This window comes from Lontra canadensis, unplaced genomic scaffold, assembly GCF_010015895.1.
Source record: "Lontra canadensis isolate GAN:19392208 unplaced genomic scaffold, GSC_riverotter_1.0 scaffold1, whole genome shotgun sequence".
Lineage (NCBI taxonomy): Eukaryota > Metazoa > Chordata > Mammalia > Carnivora > Mustelidae > Lontra > Lontra canadensis.
In genome coordinates this window covers 47,265,074-47,273,612 of record NW_022630995.1, presented here as the reverse complement: position 1 = coordinate 47,273,612, position 8,539 = coordinate 47,265,074, and positions in this window count along the sequence as shown.

Below are 8,539 nucleotides of genomic sequence, written 5' to 3'. Positions count from 1 at the left end.
GCAGTAACTGGTATTTTTTTTTTTTTTTTTTTGCCAAGGGTCCTCTTTGGGAGGAACCTACCTGATGAACACAAGTTGCTGGTGGTGCCAAGAAATACGTAAGATGCATTTAGCTGGAGTGTGCTGCTCCCGAATCCTAGGTGTGCTGGGCAACTTCCAGAGCCGTCAAGAGGCAGAGGGCAAAAGATCAGCTCTGAGGGCATGTGTCAGATTCTGAATCTGTCTCTTGCTCCTTCTGGGATCCAGGCAGGTCTCTTGCTGACTCATCCTGTCTGCAAACATGTGGAGGATGAAAGAATCTCCTCTGTGGGCTGGTTGGGAGGATTACGATGAGACCACACAGGTTTCTGACCTGTTCTCAGGCACCTGCACTGCACAAATAATCCTTAATATTATCTCCTCTCGGTGACTTCTCCACTAGAACACAGAGGCAAGGGCAAGCCCAAGGGCAAGGCTACATCCACCAGAAGCACCAGGGTACACTGTCTTGTTGGTGCAGTGCCAGCTTGTGGCAGAGACCCCATGGACCACTGTCATGGCCAATGTTGTGAAGGACTTGCTGTGTGCCAGCATCATACCAACCGTACTATAGATACAGTCACAGCAGCCACACTCTGAGGTAGCTGCCCCGTCCCCATAGCATGAGGACACGGAGGCACAGGGAGGTTGTCCACCAGATGGAGAAAGGCAACACTAGCATCTGACGTCTGGATGTCTGGCTTTACCACCTAGAGCCCTCTGAGGGTGACCGACTATTCTAGAAGGCCCCAGGCTAGGGTGAAGTGAGTGAGGCACCTGCATCAGACTCACAACTTAAGGGGGTGCCAAAAATCTCAGTGATCAAAGGAAATAATATATGGATGCAGTATCATTTAAACTATCATAATGTTTTAAATGTGATTTTAAACAATCACAGTGAATGTGAAAAAAATCCACGAAAGCCAAAACAAAATGTAGCTAAGGCAAAGGTCAGGGCCAGTGAGAATCCCAGCTCCTGATGTGAGAACGTGTTTGGGTGGGAGAGGCCAAGCCGGACACAGGGAGGGAATTGCAGGACAGGAGGCCAGTCTCTGCTGCCCTCTCTCCTTCCAGCTGGGACTCCTCAGGGACTCAAGGACTTGTGCCTTTTGGTTTTCTTGGATTCCGGCAGGTGGCAGGGAGTCTCTGGGAGCTGTGGGAGTAGCTGACGCAAAGCAGAGGAAGCACTGGGTAGTGCCTGTTAAGGAAAGGCAGGAAGCGGTATCCCTTCCAGGAGAGCACAGCTGGTAGGGGGAAGGCCACGGGAGGAAGGCCACAGGGGACAAGGCAGTGTCTTCTCTTAGCATCAGAAGGAGAGAGGACCAACTCTGCTGGCAAATGCTTCGAGAAGCCCATCAGCGTGGAGGCTGCGGACCTAGGGCTTTATTTACTTGGCAGCTGGGATCAGAGGAAGGAGAAGCAATTGCAAAGCAGAGGAAGGAAAACAGAGTTGTGGCTGGGCTGGAGGATGGGAGGAGGGGCCGGGGGAGGGGCCAGAGAAGGATGCTCCTGCTGTGACTTGATGTGACTTCTCCTCCCACCTTTCATCTCAGTCTCCCACCACATTTGCAGCCATTGCAAATTGCTGAGGGGAGGAGATCTGTAACAAGGCTGCGGGAGCCAGGCTCAGGTGCAGCTCCCAATCTGCCTCTGGATTTTGAGAACATATTATCTGCAGGAAATGGATGCATTCCCTCTTTCTGGGAAAGACAGCTCATTTGTGACTGTTAGCCAGCAATTAAGAGATTTCAGAGTGATTTTGCTATTGATTGGAAGCCTATTTCTGTATCTACTTTATCTCTGTAGATCTGAAATAACAGTAGTTCTCTCCCAAGTATTTTTCCCCTTAAAGATTTTATTTATTTATTTGAGAGAGAGAGAAAGAGAGGGAGAGCACAGCACAGAGTGAGGGGGAGAAGCACGCTCCCCGCTGAGCAGAGAGCCCTAAGTGGGACTTGATCCCAGGACCCTGGGATCATGACCTGAGCCCAACGCAGACGCTTAACAGACTGAGCCACCAGCACTCACCCCAAGTGTTTTTATATTGGCTTTGCCATCCATCTCACTGTTCTAACTAAATTCCTGGCCGTCACCCTTAAACTCTCTTTTCCTTCAGTCCCATCTATCAGCAAATCAGGTGGACTTGGCCTTCACACATGGCTGCTTAGGATGACTGACTGACCAGGCTTGCCAGGGGTTTCCCACTTCAACATCAAGGGCCCCGTGTCCCAGGAAGCTCCTGAGCCCCAGGCAAACAGGAGAGATTGGCCACCTCGATCTGCCGTGGCCACACCTAGGCTCCATGCATGACTGCATACCGTCCTCGCGGCTGGCCTCCTGGCTTCGCTCTGGACCCACAGACTTTCCTTACACAGCTACAGAGAGAGCTGGCGGAGGGTGCACTCAGGAACTCCCACCCGCCTCTGCTGGAGACCCTCTGACACTCTGGAGCACACATCTCTCCGGGCTGCCTGTGGCCTTCCTTCCTCTGTCACCACACAGAAGCGCCCCCTCAATGTGCTAAGTCCCCTCTCCCACGTCTGCCGTGGCTGTCCCCTCTTTCCAGAACGCTGTCCCCAGGACCTGCTTCTCATCATTCAGGTCTCAGCACAAATGTCACCAAGTCGGAAAGGGCTTTCCTACCACCCAGATGGAAATTAGCCTCCCCCAAGCAGCCCCTCTTTATCCCATAATTCTGGTTGATTCCTCTCCCTGTATGTGTCACTGCAAAGACAGCTGTGTGCATTTTGTTCATTTATTGCCTTTCATTTCCTTTCTGCTCCTCCAGAGTATAAAATCCTTGATAGCCGGAAGCTTCTTGCCCTCATTCTCCACTAAACCCCCAACACTTAGAATGGTGCCTGGCATGTAGTTGGTGCTTCATAAATGAGTGGGAGCAAGGCCTCCCTGCATAGGATTCACAAGTGGAGAAGAAATGGCTGCCACCTTTCCAGAGCTTTGAGGGTTAGGGGCCAGAGGGCATGGCAGCAGAAGGGAACATGGACATGCTATCTCAGTCATCCAAAGTAAGAGAGGGTCTGAGTCTTGCCAGAGGTTGCAAGTTCTTAAGGAAAATGGGGTTTCCAGAGGCAGAGCTAAGGGCCCTCAAATGGCATTTCCCGTATGTGGAGGAAGGAGTGGAGGCAGGAGTGAGCGATGCCCACAAGGGTCTGGAAGTTTGCAGTCAATGCCTGGGTGATGAGACCAGCCACAGGAGTAGCAAAGAGCCACGGAGAGCTTTGGAGCCACACATCTGAGTCATTCAGGGTGGCAGAGAGAACCCTGAGTTCCCTGCATCGCTGTTGATAGTGTGAGGGGGGTAAAGGGGTGAAGGTAGGATGGGGACAAAGGTAACAAGCAGGGAATGTTCTGAGGGAAGACTTGCTAGGGTTTTGTGACAGTTTAGATCTTCGTGGCAAAGGGAAAGGAAATATCCAACCAATTTCCTAATTCTACTGATTTTTAATAGAATTAATTAGAATTGACCAATAGAATTATGCTTTTGCAGAAATCAATAGAATTAGAAAATTTGACAGACAGATCAATAGAATTAGGTCATTGGTTGGCTATCTGGGACAAAGGAAAGCACACAGGAAAGTTGACAAAAGGCTGGGCAGAGAGAGGTCTCTGGGAGGGACTAGTTTAGGTGGGTCCCTCTAATAAGATGGTCTTGCAGGCTGTGGGGAGTTGGTTGCTGGTGGAACAGTCAGGTGGTGCCCTGTTAGCACCTGTGGGGTGGGAGGGATATACAGGTCACACTTGCCACAAAGGGGAGTTCTTAAACCTCCTTGGGTCCAGGACCCTTGTGGATATGAAGAATCTCCAAACCCCTGAAAACACTTGCATTTCAAATCAACCCAGTGGTCCAATGGGTGTTTTTTTGTTTGTTCTTTTGTGTGCCCTTGAGATGGGCTTTTGTGTATGGAAAGATAGGTTCCGAAAAGATTTCAGCTTTTACAATGTTTTAAATTTGTGTAAGCTGCAATTTTTAAAAATTCTTCTCTCTTCATCTCCTTCAATTTAGTTTTAAAATATCTTAATTCAGTTTTAAAAGAACTCTACCCACGTTTAGGCCATTTTTAAAAATTTATTTTTATTTAAATTCAATTAACATATAATGTGTTATTGGTTTCGGAGGTAGAGGTCAGTGATTCATCAGTCTTATGTAAAACCCAGTGCTCATTACATCACGTGTCCTCCTTAATGCCCATCACCCAATTATCCCTTCCCCCACCCCAACCCCTCCAGCAATCCTCAGTTTGTTTCCTATAGTTAAGAGTCTCTTACGGTTTGTCTTCGTCTCTGATTTTGTCTTATTTTTTCCTCTCTTCCCCTTTGCTGTTCTGTGATATCATATGATAATTGTATCAGTGACATCATATGATAATTGTCTTTCTCTGATTGACTTATTTAGCTTAGCATAACACCATCTAATTCCATCCACACCTTTGCAAATGGCAAGATTTCATTTTTTGATGGCTGAGTAGTATTCCATTGTATATCTATACCATTTTCTTCATTCATCTGTTGATGGACATCTTAAACCACTGGTTCTAAGAGTACTTTATTTACACGTTAGACTTCATTTATACTTTGAATATACTGGTTTGTTTGGTTTCTTTAAGTTATTGCAACTGCCAAAGGTAGCAAGTCTTCCAAGATACCCAAGTAATTTTTATAAATCTAACAAATTAAACCTTAACATAGTGGGTTTTAGGTTCTCTTAAGTGTTCCGATATGGTTTACAAACTTATTAAGATTTCCATTTAAATTCACAAATCTAAATCCATTATGCAATTACCTATATTAAGTTAAAATCACTGGGTTGGTCTATTTAAAATACAAATATGCTGGATTGTCCTTAACATTTCAAGAAACTAAAGTGACACATACATAGAGATTATAAATAAAAATTTATTTGACATTCAGAGTTTGATGGACCTTGTAGCTCTTTTTAATTCTGAACCTCCCCGGGGGATAAGTTCTGCAGCCCCATCAAGGGAAGAAATCCCGTCTCTGCTGTACTGAGCCTTCTATGGCAGTCATTGTGTCCGGGCCCCAGACTCTGAAAGCCAGGGTCCCAATCTAATCGCTGAAATCTGCATCTCCACCAAGACTGCTATAAGATTATAATTTTTAATTAGATTTGATTGCATAGGGCTTTTGTTTGGTTTACTCTTAGGTCATTTAGGTGTCTTTCACCTTAGACTTGATGGAATTCTTGCTGATTTTACGTGGTTCACACCCAGTGGACCGCACAGCTCAAAGCCCACAATGTCTCATGGAATCTGTCAAGGCTTTGCCTGAGTCCTGGCTCTCAGAAATCGCGGGCCACGCCCCGGACAGCATCAACCCTCAGATCCCAAGTTACACCCTCTGAGATTTAGTTAGTTGAATTTACAGAAGGCGGAGAACTTGATCTAAGGGAGAGAGGGGAATCATGGGAGTGAGCGTCAGCCAATCAGAGGGGGCGCATATTAAGCCCAAGGGTAGGGTGAGGGTGGGGCGACCAGCACAGCGTGATGCCACGGAAGCCGAGGGTGGACAGAATCCTCAGAAAAGAGCATTTACCAAGACTGTCAAAACTACAGAAAAATTGAGATGGATGAGGGTTTAAGAAAGACCGGAAATCGCTTGGATTCCAAGGGCGTGATTTCTGAACCTGTTAGCTGAAGCTTCTTTGATACCGGGCAAAAAGGCTAGCATTATTTCAAGGAATGGTTCCTTTTCCTAAAATGTGTTAGGATTTCTAGGTCCCCCACACTGTATGAGATTCAAGAGGCAGCTGTGTCTTTTCACACAGGCTCCTTATGGCCATACCAGGTCCTTGAAACTTCTGCCAAACTCCCTTCATCTCTTTTTCTGGGCACTGGAAGAAGAAATCGATCATTAGACTTTCCCTTCAGGTCCCTTTCTTGTGTCTCCTGAAGGGAGGGATTATTCTTGACACTGTGAACCTCCTAAGCAGGAGAGGAGAGCAGTGCCACAGAGTAGACAGAACACGGATTTAGGGCATATATGGAGAAAATGCAGCCTCTATGAGTTTTGAAGAAAACAGAAGAACATGCTAGTTCAGGATTTCTCAGTCTTGGCACTTGGATCATTCCTTGCGGGCTTGGGGGTGTGTGTGTGGTTGCTGTGCAGTGGAGGGTGCTCAGGGCTTAGAGCATTCCTGGCTACCCATCAGATGCCCTTAGTACCCCCACTTCCAGTTGTAGCAAAAAATGAGACCAAAAATGTCCCCAGACTTTGCCAAGTGTCCCTTTTGTCAAATTGTCACTTGCTCTAGCTATTTCAACCAGAGAGAGGGGTTTAATTCAGGAAATGGGGTGCTTTTAGAACCACACTGGAGGGCTCCAAGTTTGTTTCAATGTCAGGAAGACCTCTCTTGGTTCTGCCCTTGGCCAGTGCTCGCTCTTGAGTCAGTTCATTTCTTTGAGCTTTGGTTTCCCCATCTTGGAAATGGTACATAATACCTATTTGGAGTGGTTACTTAACTCTACTCCCCAACATGGGGATACAAATAGTACCAACCTCATGGGGTCATTGTGAGGATGAGATAGTAGATGCATTTGAAGGGCATACAGCTGGGTCTGATGCTACAGGAGCTCAGTCGTGCTATTTTTGTTGTCAAGATTCTAGATAGCCGATGCAGAGAATGAGTGCGTGAGGCACACTGCAGGTGAATGAGAAAGAAAGCTGTTGTTAGTAGTAGAAGTATATCCAATGGTCAATAACAAGGACTATCTTCTTAGGACAAGAAATTTAAAGATGCAGTGTCCAGCTGTGGACCACATCTGGTCCTTCTAATTTCAGCCAGATTGCAGGGCAGGTGTGAACCAGGTGTGCTTAGAGTTAGAAACCAAGATATGGAATTTTGGTGATGCTGATTCTTGAAGTTGCTTTTCTTTTTTTTCCTCTCTGCAAAATGAAATCTTACTTCTCAGACCAAAAACTGAGCATGGTCTCCAGGGAACTGGAAGAAAAGAAAAGTTATAAAGAACCCAAGTGCTTTCAAACTATAAAGAGGAATAGATACATTAGTATGTCTAAAAATTTGATGGCAAGTACCCCTCCCTCATTTTTTAATATGGAGAGTTGTATTTCTGGAAAAAGCCCTATTGATAAATGAGCTTGGTGAACTGGCTCTTCCCACCCCAGCCCCAGCACTTCTGTCTCTTCTAAATTTCCCTCCTGGATCCTGCTATTCTCTCCACATCTGAGCATTCCATCACTGCCTGGGTCTGATGCACTCCCTTGCTCTGCAACTTGGCCCTCTTCCCTCCTGCAGTCTGGGCATCTTCTCTCTGCCTGTTTCTGTCCCATAGATCTCAATCCCGTTTTCTTTCTTTTCTGTCTTTTGTTTCCCTCCCTATCTTTTTTACCTTCTGTGTCTTTCCTTGAACTGCTGAAGTACGCTTGTCAAATGAAATTTATCAAATAGAACTTTTATGTTTTTTAAAAGACATCAGGAAAAAAAAAGACATTGGATTGTAAAACAAAAACTCCATCAACTCCATCAGAGAAAGCCTGGAAAAATAAGAAGCATTTAAAAAGTTCCCTTTAATCTTATCACCCTCATACCATTATTCTTATAAATCTGGATACACCTTATTTTTTTGCTTTACCGTTTTTTTCCCTGTTTTTTTTCCTTCCCAACCTATTTCTTAAATTTATTTTATTTTTATTGATTTATTTTTAAAGTAATCTCTCTGCCCAATGTGGGGCTCGAACTCATGACCTTGAGACTTCCCAACCTATTTCTGTTTTGGATTTCTTTATTACATCATATCACAAACATTTTTATCTTGTTTTTATAAATGCTATTTTTATTTTATTTTTGCATTTAATTTATTTATTTTATTTTTTTTCTATTTTTTTATTATTTTCAGTTAGTTGCCGTATTGTACGTTATTAGTTTTTGATGTAGTGTTCAATGATTCATTATTTTTTTTATTTTAAGTTGAAGTACGGTGGGCTGATAGTATTATGTCAGTTTCAGGCGTACAACATAGTGATTTTGCAATTTTGTACATTATGAAATGCTCACCATAGTAAGTGTACCTACCCTCTGTCACCACACAGTTATTACAACACTATTGACTATATTCTTTATTTCGTATTTTTTATCCTTGTGACTGATTGATTTTATAATTGCAAGTTTGTGCCTCTTAATCCCATTCACTTATTGTACCCATCTCCCCACCCCCTACCTTCTGGCAATGAAAAGTTTGGTCTCTATATTTAGGTGTATATTTCTGTTGTTTGTTTCTTTTGTTTGTTTGTTGTTGTTGTTGTTTTTTAGAATCCACATACAAGTGAAATCATCTGGTATTGTTTTTCTCTGTCTGATCTATTTCACTCAGCATCATACCCTCGAGGTCCATCCATGCTATTGTGAATTGTCAGAGTTCTTTATTACGGTTGAGTAATATTCCATTATATATATATGTACTATATATAATAATGGTATATATAGTACATATATATATAATGGAATATTACTCAATCGTAAAACTAT